Source organism: Ictidomys tridecemlineatus, chromosome 3, assembly GCF_052094955.1.
Source record: "Ictidomys tridecemlineatus isolate mIctTri1 chromosome 3, mIctTri1.hap1, whole genome shotgun sequence".
NCBI lineage: Eukaryota > Metazoa > Chordata > Mammalia > Rodentia > Sciuridae > Ictidomys > Ictidomys tridecemlineatus.
In genome coordinates this window covers 208,465,530-208,476,874 of record NC_135479.1, presented here as the reverse complement: position 1 = coordinate 208,476,874, position 11,345 = coordinate 208,465,530, and the positions used below count along the sequence as shown (strand labels likewise).

General features: G+C 43.2%; 1 pseudogene across 1 annotated transcript; it reads left to right on the top strand.

Moving 5' to 3' along the window:
- The first annotated feature begins 1,637 nt into the window (after positions 1–1,637).
- LOC110597968 (nucleoside diphosphate kinase 6 pseudogene) lies at positions 1,638–10,709 on the top strand (annotated as a pseudogene). The gene is made up of 4 exons (XR_013437011.1): positions 1,638–2,949; positions 3,544–3,627; positions 8,234–8,355; positions 9,060–10,709. The product of XR_013437011.1 is annotated as a nucleoside diphosphate kinase 6 pseudogene (transcript).
- Positions 10,710–11,345: the final 636 nt, after the last annotated feature.

Sequence of the window (11,345 nt, the reverse complement as noted above, 5' to 3'; positions counted from 1 at the left end):
GTTCGACCAAGGCAATTACTTAATCTTTTTTGTTTGAAATCAATTTCATTGGTTGGCTTTCACACTCATAGACAAAAGCCTGTCCATTCCAGGACAGGCTTAAACACTTCTGGCTTAAAACTGCCTCATTTGTAAATCCCTTATTAAATAAACTCTTAAATATTTAATGTCACTGTTTATTTTTAAGGAGTTCCAATCTAGAAACATCAATTTCCAGCCCACTTGTCTTTTTTTTTTAAATGAAGTTTTTTAGAACAATTTGTTTTAGTGTAAAGTTGCAAGTGTAGTACAGATTATTACCATATGCTTTGTATTAGTTTCTCCTATTAATATCTTACCAGTATGGATTATTTGTAAGAAATAAGAAACCAACATTGAAGCAGCTGCAATAACTGAGCTCCGCGCCTTGTTAGATTTCACTCATTTTTCTCCTAATATCCCCTTTCTATTCCAGGATCCCATCCAGGATACCACACTGCATTTAATGGTCATGTCTCTCTGGTTTTATCTTGTTTTTTGACAGCTTGTCAGAGTTGGTTTTCATGACAGAAAAGATATTTTAGGAACCCTGGGGTTGTTTTTTTCTTTTTTTCCAAGGAAGAACGCCAGTTATGGGTTTGGGGAGGAATACAGGAGGGAAATGCTGTCTATGTGACTTATTCAGGATGCTGTCGCCTTGACCACCGGGCCAAGGCGGTATTTGCCAGGTTAGTTCCCACCCAGACCTTGTTCCACGTTGTACTTTCAGGAATCCATTTACTAAGCACAGCCCACATCCAAGTGGTGGGTAGACATGGAGCTGGAATTGGTATCCACGTGGGTTATTTGGAATCCTCCTGCAAGGCGGGTCTGGAGCTGGGCAGAGAACGGGGGCGGGACACGGTCTGGCGGCTAGGGGCGCCCTGGGAGCTGCGTCGTAGCGGAGCACAGGGGAAGCCCAGGCAGCTCGGCTCCTCTGAGGGCCATGGCCGCCCGCGTGACCCCAAGGACCCATGCAGGGGTCAAGGTTGGCCGCAGTCGAGGGAGCTGCGCATGCGCGCGCAGAGGCGCCTCGAAGGGGCGGGGCTCCGCGTGTGACTGACGTCTGGGTGGTCGAGGAAGGTTGCTGGCGTGTCGGCGCTCTGCCTCTGACTGTGAGGGTTGGGCCTTCCTCGGCCCGCGTCACGTCAGAGGCCTTGGCGAGCGGGTGGGCCGGGGACTTCCTGTCAGAGACCCTCGTGGCCCGGGTGGCGGCCGCTGGGGCTGGCAGGAGCTTCTCTCTTGAGTTGGGCGTAGGCGGAGACGCGCGTGCGTGACCGCCGCCAGCCCCGGCCCAGCCGTGCGCACGCGCGGTCTGTTCCCTGGGGCGTGCGTTTCGGTCGCTGGCGGTGGGTGTCCCCGGCAGGCGGCGCAGAGGAGCAGCGCGGCGGGGACCGGCCGTCGCGCCTGAGGCCCGCGCCGCGTTCAGTGGCCCGCCGGGCGCTGGGAGCGTGCAGACGCCTTGCTCTGGGTAGAGTCGCCACCTGGTGGTGACCCGCCAGCGCCCCGCGGTTCTCATCAGTGCGTGCTGGGTGTTTAATTAGGAGACAGCCAAACCTCCGTCTCCTGGTTAAAGTATAGAAAAGTGGTCACGTGTGTCCTCGTACGTGCGCCACAGTAGGAGCAGACAAGGATAGTACTAGTTCCCTTGGCATATAAACGCTTATAGAGTGCTCCAGAGCAAAAGGTTCATGTCATTTCTGATGTTCTGCAACTTTATTTTTTTAAATATATATTTTAGTTGTTGTTGGATCTTTATTTTATTCATTTATTTATCTGCGGTGCTGAGAATTGAACTCAGTGCATCACACATACTAGACAAGCGTTCCATCACTGAACCCAACCCCAGCCCTGCAACTTTACTTTTTACTTAGCATGCCTTGAATCTTTGATATTGGTGGCCGTTAATTGCTGATACTAGTTCCTATAAATGGCACGCTGCTAGAGTGATCAGTGATTTCGTTTTTTATGCGTCTATGAAGCAGCATGTAGAACGCAAATAGCCATTTTTCATCCTATGATGACCTTTGGTTTGTGTTTTTTTTTTGTTTTTTTGTTTTTTTTTGGCTCTCATCTTTCCCTTAATCTACTGCAATCACCGGTTTAAAGTATTTATTTCAAGATTCTGGTATCTAAGAGAAATCACTGTTAACCCTGAAAGTCTTTAAAAATTTTTTGGGGGGGTGAACACAATACTTTTGTTAATTTTTTTTGTATGTGGTGCTGAGGATCGAACCCAGTGCCTCGTGTGTGTTAGGTAAGCTCTCTACCACTCAGTTACAACCCCAGTCCCTGAAAGCCTTATTTTGTTGTTCCTTTGTCAGACTCTTTATGGAACAGGGATTTTATAGCTCCACATATTCCTTTTTTTTTAAATTTATTCTCTTTTAGTTGTACACAATACCTTTGTTTTTATTAATTTTTATGTGGTGCTGAAGATCAAACCCAGGGTCTTGCATGTGCTAGGCCAGCGCTCCACTGCTGAGCCACAACCCCATACCAATACATATTCTAAGTATGGGTAACTTAAATCGGTGCTTTTAGAATGTTGGTTAGGATTGCGATGGGCAAGTCACCAAAGCACTCATTTGTGAAATCAGTTATGAAGTTTTCTGTCATTAATCAGCATTCACTAAGGCCTCAAGCTGAAACTGTTTCAGAGGGACCCATATGATGGGGTCTCCTTTATGGAAGAGATCTTGATTTAGCTCATGGCACAAACATTTCCTGAACAAAAAGCACATTAGAGAAACAGCTTACCCAAATGTATGTTTGCATATTCAGCAGTGCAAGGGTGGTGATTGTCATCCAGCTGGAAAGTAAGACAAAGACCGGCTTTGTATTTTAGGTTGGGCACCTACACAGAAACTCCAATTTAGTATGCAGAGGGAAAGAGGGAGAACAAGCCAGGTCAGGAGGCAGAAATGCTTGGTAAGTAATGTTTCTTAAATTGACAGGCCCAGTGCCATGATGTGGGTCTCCTTTGCATTAAACCTAGTTGTCTATTCAGTGGAAGTGCAGGTGTTCCTGGACCTGACCTGTGGGGAATATCTGGCTGGGCATCATAGGAAAGACTATTATAACCTGTGACCCTTGTCACCTTGCCTGTGGTAGTTTCATGGAATTTTTCCAAGTATGCAGGTTGATGGGATTATCCCTGCCATGGTGTAATTTTCTTTAGGCAAGGGAGGGTTCAGCCAGCCATTTAAGATGCTTGTTCTCTTGGGTGGTGTGCCTCCTGGAGGTGCCTCAGTCCCTTGGCTGGCTGTCAGCTGTGCAGCTCTGTGTTTTGGAGGAGGAGCTGAGGGGTAGCCAGTTGATCAGTGCTAAAGGCTCCACAGTTACCTGAGCTGAGGCAGTTCAACTTCTGATATGGGAATTGAAGAGCTTATTGTGGAGGTTAGGTTGTCATTTTCTTCTGCAATATTCTTTTACTGATCTGTTTTCTTCAGAACAGGTGTGGCCTTAGGGGGCCATACCTGTTGTGTGCAAATCAGCAAAGTTCTGAAGGACCTGTATCTTTAGGAAAACCAGGAGCCTCACCAACTTCAGCTGTGGCCGTGGAGGATAACAAGGAACCAAAGAGCTTCTCGTGGTGCAGAACTGGAGGTGAGTCAGGAAGCCTGCCTCATTGTCAGGGCAGACCGTCCTCCCAGTGTCTGCCCCAAAGAGTTTTTCTATCACTAGGGCCCCTTGGTGGCTTCTGCACAGTGGCTTTCCTTCTTTCCCACAGTGCTGAGGGCCACTACCAAGTAGGAATGACGCATCGAAATTTCCTTGCCAAGCGTACCCCATGCTGCTTAGAGGACATTTGATGGGACATTGCATGCATGCTTTAATGAGGTGACCTTGCTCAAGGACCAAGGCAGATCCGGGTTTAGAGCTGATCAGGTTTGAGGAAGTAACCGGCTCCTTGAGTTTAAGGCGTTGCCAGTTTAAGATAATGGGTTTTAAGGAAGTTGGAAGTTGAAGATTATTGCTGGGATTAGGGTGTTCCTGCTGCTTGTTCCCATTGAGTTCTCGTGAGATAAAAATGGGATTTGGAGGGAGCCTCGTGGAGTAGGTGGTTTGTGCGGGAGACAGGAGAACGCCATTGCCCCTGGACCTGTGTGGAGGTGGTGTGAGAGCTGGAATAAAGAATTGCTGTTTGAACCTACAAAGCTGTGAGTGCCTCGTGATTCTGGTGCCAAGCCGAGACATTGGCCTTGGCATTTTGGTGGCCTGTACGTGGGATGTCTGAAGCTTGGGGGTAAGTGAATTTGCTCGCTCCTGAAGGAGAGCAAAAAAAAGAAAAAAAAATGGGTGACCATTTCAAAAAACAATGTGTTCTGGTTTTGATTTATTTTGTTTTTATTTCAAGTTGCCTGTTCCTAGAACTTTCTCAGGCAAACTGGGGAAAATGGTTGACTCAAGGTTTGAATTTGTTCGCCTCTGAGGAAGAGAAATTGTTAGAGGAAGGAGGCACCCCAGTAAGACCAAGAACAGCTAGGGCATATGTTGATACTATACAAATATGTAGCCCATGGCTTTTTAAAGATGGGTTATTAAGTATATCAATGGGACCATCATGGTATCCTGTAGAAGGATTTTTCTTCAACAAGAAAGAGATGGCTAGTTCTGTTTACTATACTTGTCTAAGATCTTGGTTTTTACAGACATCTGATTAATTTACAAAGCTAAAGTGTTAAAATATCAACCACTAGATATGAAATCAAGTACTCTTTACTTATTAAGTTCCATAAGGTAATATATTTAAACATTATGTGTGTTTTCATAAATTGATGAATGGAAAAAAAGTTTAATATTGCTTTGGTCTGTGTCTTTGCTAAACAAGGTTACTAAGTGTTAAGATTCTATCATGTGTAATTTATATACAAAGAGTATAAGAAGTTTCAGTTGGGTTTCAATTACAGTATAATAGTACCTTAGAAAACATAAAAATATTTCATCTTATTAAAGTGGAGTAATTTGTCTAAATTCAAAAATTGTATAAGGGTTGTTTCAGAATGTGAATTTATAAAAGGGTTAACGGTTAAAAAAGGGATATAAAAAGGTTCAAGATGTGGAAATATATTTTAATATAAAAGGTTAAAGGTTAAATAAATGTTTCTAGATGAGATAATCTCTGTGTGGTAAATTAAAAATTTGTAAATGCCATTTAAAAAGATTTTGAGGAAACTAAACTTACTTTAAAAGCTTGAGAAAGGAAGAAAGAAGAAAAAAGATATTTGTACATGGCAGATTGAGACAAAGCTTCTTAATGGAGTAAAAAAGAGCCTTTGGTTGAAGGGCAGCCATGTAAACTAATATTAAGCGATTTAAACAAAATCTAAGCCTCGTTTAAAAGAGTGAAGCTGTAGGTGGTGAAAAAGTACATTTAAAAGTACAGTATAGATGATATATGAAATGCTTTAAAAAGTTAAATTGAAGGTTGTTGAGATACCTTCATGGCGGGAAAGATTGCTTTACTCATCAAACTATTAACTATTAAAATATACTTATTAAACTAAAAAGAGGGAGATGAGATAATCTTTGTGTGGTAAAGTAAAAAGTTGTAAAATGTCTAAATAAGTTGCAAAAGGGTTTAAAAGGTCAAATTGAAGGTGGTTAAGATGCCTTCATGACGGAGAAAAAAAATATATAACCCATGAAAATGGGAAGATAATAAAAGATTTAGATAAAGAAGATTAAAAATTTGAAGTGGAAAACTTCAAAAACAGAAGTACAGGAAGGTAAAAAAAGAGAGAGAGAGAAGATGTAGAAAGATAAAAAAGATATAGGAAGATAAAAAAGATGTAGAAAAACAAGAATTTTTAGCCCACAAAATAGGAAACAAAAGAAAACTAGGAGAGAATAAGGCAACTAAGGGTAAATATAAAAACCTTAGAAGAAAAGTAGAAGATAGAAATAAGATAAAAAAATGGTTGAAAATGTCAAGTAAAGGTATTTCAGATAGAAAATGCAAAAGGCTAAGACAACTATGGTTTAAAACCACATCTAAAAATTATAAGGACTAAAATAATTCTAAAAAGTAAGGCAGAATGCTTTTGAAAGACTTAAATTTAAAAGGATCTTAAAGGGGTATTTATCCCCCAAAGATAAACTTAAAATAACCCTTTTTACTCTAAACTTTCTAAATTTGGATTCATCAGGACTTAGTGCTGCGGAAAGACGTATGTATCCGAAAAATGTACATAAGCCTAAGGTACTTTGGAAAGATATTCTAACAGGACAATGGAAAGCTTCTGACCCAGTGTTTGTCTGGAGTCGGGGTTCTGTTTTTGCGTTTCTACAGGGAGAACAGCAGCCGATTTGGATTCCAGAGAGGTTAACCAAAACAATTTCTACAGAAAAAGAAGATGATTTGACTGAAATCCATAACAGCTGAAATCCAGAGCTCCAGCTTGGCTATTCTTACATCTGCGACAGTGATTAACCACGGTACCTTTTTTTCAATATCTATTTTATTATTGCTTTTTCCCACATCATAAAGTTCTATTTTATTTTTTGAGCTCATACAAACCTAGGTTAATGTTTTTCTGATCAGTTTTGTTTTTTGACTGTTTTTTATTTTTTGACTGTGGAGTTTTTAAACATTGCAATGGAGATTTTACCTAGGTAAAGCTACAAGGCCGTTATTATTGTCTTATGTGTTGTATGTTATGTCTGCACTGTTTTGTGTTGCATGTCAGTATGTGTGTATGTCCATATTTTTATATGAGGAGCGCTCATGAAAAAATGGATCCAAATTTTTTTTTATTCACGTGATTTAAGTGGTTTAATTTAAATTAGTTAAACAGCTGTTAATGATTGCTTTCAAAGGTGATTAACAGATCTGTTTGCTTACTATTGTTTTTAAAGGTGATTAACAGATCTGTTTGTTTACTTTCACTTTTCCTTTTCATCATATTTAATAATTCTGTTCAGGATAATGTCTCTTTAACATCATTGCCAGAATTCCCATCTCCATCCCAGTGCCGGTGAAGACAAAGAAAACCAAACTACAGCTTCTATGATAGCTACCACAGTAAACTGTATAAACTGATGCATCAATGAATATAACTCAACAAGTAATGCTCAATCAAGGACTTGATTTACTTTGGGAGGAAATGGACATATTGATAGACTCCTCCGATTTGAACTGCCTGCAGAACTTGCCTGGACTATATATCAGTTGCATGCATTGTGAACTATCGTCTGGTGCAGCGAATTGTGGTACTGCTGGCATATTTTTGCTGATGGTGTCACCAGTGATGCAATTTCCTTGCCAGCGCACCCCATGTTAATTGTGGTAATGCTGACATCTTTGCTGATGGTGTCACCAGTGATGCAATTTTTCCAAAGGAGCCGTCAATTGGCTTGGTGTCGCGGCATTTCTGTATCTTCCTCCCTTCTACTAGTGATGGTCTAAAATTTGGGGGCCAACAGAGGTGAGGCAAGAACCTCACCCCCCCACTGGCACCAAGGTTAAATTTGGGGGCCAACAGAGGTGAGGCAAGAACCTCACCCCCCCACTGGTGCTTAGGCCTATCCACAAGCATGGCTGAATGCTGGACCGGTAGTCAGCGACGGGTTGATCTGATTGCAGTGGATTCAACCTAAGACAGGGGACTGACGCCTAGAGGTCAGTTCATCCGATGACGGGTAAGAACCATATGTTGAATTGGACAACCTACCAGGCACGGTCCTAAGCCACATTGCTTGTTGTTTAATTAATCAGAAGGGGGGAGATGCTGAGGGCCACTACCAAGTAGGAATGACGCATCGAAATTTCCTTGCCAAGCGTACCCCATGCTGCTTAGAGGACATTTGATGGGACATTGCATGCATGCTTTAATGAGGTGACCTTGCTCAAGGACCAAGGCAGATCCAGGTTTAGAGCTGATCAGGTTTGAGGAAGTAACCGGCTCCTTGAGTTTAAGGCGTTGCCAGTTTAAGATAATGGGTTTTAAGGAAGTTGGAAGTTGAAGATTATTGCTGGGATTAGGGTGTTCCTGCTGCTTGTTCCCATTGAGTTCTCGTGAGATAAAAATGGGATTTGGAGGGAGCCTCGTGGAGTAGGTGGTTTGTGCGGGAGACAGGAGAACGCCATTGCCCCTGGACCTGTGTGGAGGTGGTGTGAGAGCTGGAATAAAGAATTGCTGTTTGAACCTACAAAGCTGTGAGTGCCTCGTGATTCTGGTGCCAAGCCGAGACATTGGCCTTGGCACCACAGGGATTGGCTGTGTCTGTTTTGGTTCCATTATTGCAGCCAGAGTGTGCGGGGCAGGGCTGTACCTTGTGGAATCCCTTATGGGCTCTGAACTGCCAGGAGCTACATGCTGATGTGAAGGCCTGGTGAGTGGGCCTGCCCCAGAGAGTCTGACTCTGAGTTGCTGCTGGCAACTGGCAGGGACTCCTGGTGGCCTCCCTCGGGGAGCAGTGAGCATGGGTTCCTTCACCCAGAGCCACTGGAGGTTTTGGTGTGTGGGTCTGCCCACTCTGGGTGACATTTCCTAGCCTTCTGTTGTTGGCTATGGTCATGTGATTTGTCTGGAACCAAGGGCATTTGAGTGGTAGTGATGTGAGGTCCCTCTGAACTGCCTCATCTAAGAGAAAGCTGCCTGTGAGGGTGGGCATCCCTCTGTCCTGTACTGTGGCCTGGACAGGGCAACACTTGAGGCTACAGCAGTGTGCTCAACCTTGGGGGCTCTCTGTGGAGGACTGCAGAGCTCCCTTGTGCACCCAGAATCCTTGACCACCTGTGTGTAGACCACACACCTGCCTGGGCCAGCACTGCTCAGTCTTTATTTCTCACACTAACCACCTGTGGAATGTGTTAAATGTAGGTGGACTCAGGCTCTGAGAAAGGGCCCGGATTCTGCATTCTTTGTGGGCCCTGGGATATAGCCAGGCACCTGCTGAGTTGGCAGGAGCCTCATTACCTGCCTTCCCTTTAAGCATATGTAAGAATAAACTTTCTAATTAGTCCAAAGTGTTTTGGAGTAGTTTTTTCTTAATTAGTATACTTCTTCAACTTTTCATGTTTTAAAACCCTATAGAGGCTTAGTTTTGCTGCTGGAGGATCAGGTGAACGTTGACCTGGCTGGGAGTGAGATGACCTCAATTTTGTGAAGCCCTAAGGCTCTGCAGCTTACTCTAGCCCTGATCAAGCCTGATGTAGTTGCTCACCCATTGATTCTGGAGGCTGTTCATCAGCAGATTCTGAGCAACAAGTTCCTTATTGTACGAATGAGAGAACTACTATGGAGAAAGGAAGATTGCCAGAAGTTTTACAAGGAACATGAAGAGCATTTTTTCTATCAGCGACTGGTGGAGTTCATGGCCGGTGGACCAATCCGAGCTTATATCCTTGCTCACGAGGATGCCATCCAGCTTTGGAGGACACTGATGGGGCCCACCAGAGTGTTTCAAGCATGCCATATGTCCCCAGATTCAATTCGTAGGAGTTTTGGCACCTCAGACACGCGCAACACCACCCATGGCTCAGACTCTGTGGTTTTAGCCAGCAGAGAGATTGCAGCCTTCTTTCCTGACTTCAGTGAAAGTGCTGGTATGAGGAGGAAGAGCCCCAGTTGTGCTGTGGTCCTGTGTGCTACACAGAGGGAGGCATCCACTGTGTAGCTTGAACAGGAGGCCCAGGACCAGCCCAAAGAGGGCCTATCAAACGATGAAGATTGGTAGCAAGGCCCAGACTTTTCTCCTAGATCTCTGGTCCAGAACATTCTCATGGGACCAGGGAAGCCTGGGCTCATGGTGTTATTTCTACTTGGCATCACTACTTGCTAGAGGGCCTAGGTCATCACTGCACAGCCTCCAGAATCTAGCTATCTAACTCTTCCCTAGAATGTTCATGGTTTATTTTTTTTTAAAAAAGTGATTCTTTTTTTTTTGACTGAGAAGTATTCATCTCTCTTCAAGGAAGAGGTTGCCCAATTGACCTGCCTGGAAAATACAGTGACTATGTAAATAGTATTTAGCTTTTCTTAATAAAAGTCAGTGTTCTGAATTCTCAAATAAATAAATAAATCCCTATAGAGAACTCCTTTTTTTTTTTTAAGAGAGAGTGAGAGAGGAGAGAGAGAGAGAGAATTTTTAATATTTTATTTTTTAGTTCTCGGCAGACACAACATCTTTGTTGGTATGTGGTGCTGAGGATCGAACCTGGACCGCACGCATGCCAGGCGAGTGCGCTACCGCTTGAGCCACATCCCCAGCCCTAGAGAACTCTTAATAAGCAACTCAATAATAAAATAGATAACCCAATTTAAATATGGATAGACTTGAATTAGCATTTCTCTAGAAAAGATATCTAAATGGCCAATCAGTACACGATATTATGGTCAATATCATTAGTCGTTGGGAAAAAGCAAATCACAATGGCAGTGATATACTGCATAGACATTAGAAGTGCTATTGAGGATATGGTCTAATTGGAACATTCATCTATTGCTGGTGGGGATTTTTATTTTTTTGGGTATTGGGGATTGAACTCAGGGGCACTCAACCACTGATCCACATCCCCAGCCCTATTCTGTATTTTATTTAGAGACAGGGTCTCACTGGGTTGCTTAGTGCCTTGCTTTTGCTGAGGCTCGCTTTGAACTCACCATCCTCCTGCCTCAGTCTGCCAAGATGCTGAGATACAGGCATGTACCACCATGCCTGGCCACTGGTAGCAATTTATAATGAAGCCACTCACAGCCTCTCAAATAGTTAGGCATAGAGTTGTGATAAAATAATGTATTTCCACTCATTGAGTATGTCCAATAGAAATGAATATGTGTTCACATAGAATCTTTTTTGTGAATGCAGATAGGATTTATTGAACCCAGGTTTGGAGCCTCGTTCCATGGAAAAACCAGTGTCCCGAGAGACAAGTATTGGGAAGGAAGCAAAGCTTTATCCAGTGGCCACAGAAAGAAAGAGAGCGAGAGCTTTGTTCAAAATCAGCTTCTGAACTGCATGCACATTGAGGGGTTAGAGACATAGACCAGGAATAATAAGTGAGAGGGACAGGCTAATGAAGGGAAGGACATGCATGTCTTTGAATAGGTAGAGAATATCCAGGAAATTGTTGGGCCACTTCTTTGCAATCCTTTCATGCTCTGGAATTTCCCACTGTGACATCTGGTAGGTGTCTTAAGCCTTCAGTTGAGAAGACAGAGTAGGCAAGGCTGGGTCCACTTAACCCCTGTATTAAAGTTTTGGACAAAATGTTTTTCAATTGATCAACATGTCAACATGCAGAGTTGAATAGAATCTGACCCAAAGGTTAAGTAGCAAAGGAGATAGACTCAATACGAAGGTGGAGATGCCAGACCTGT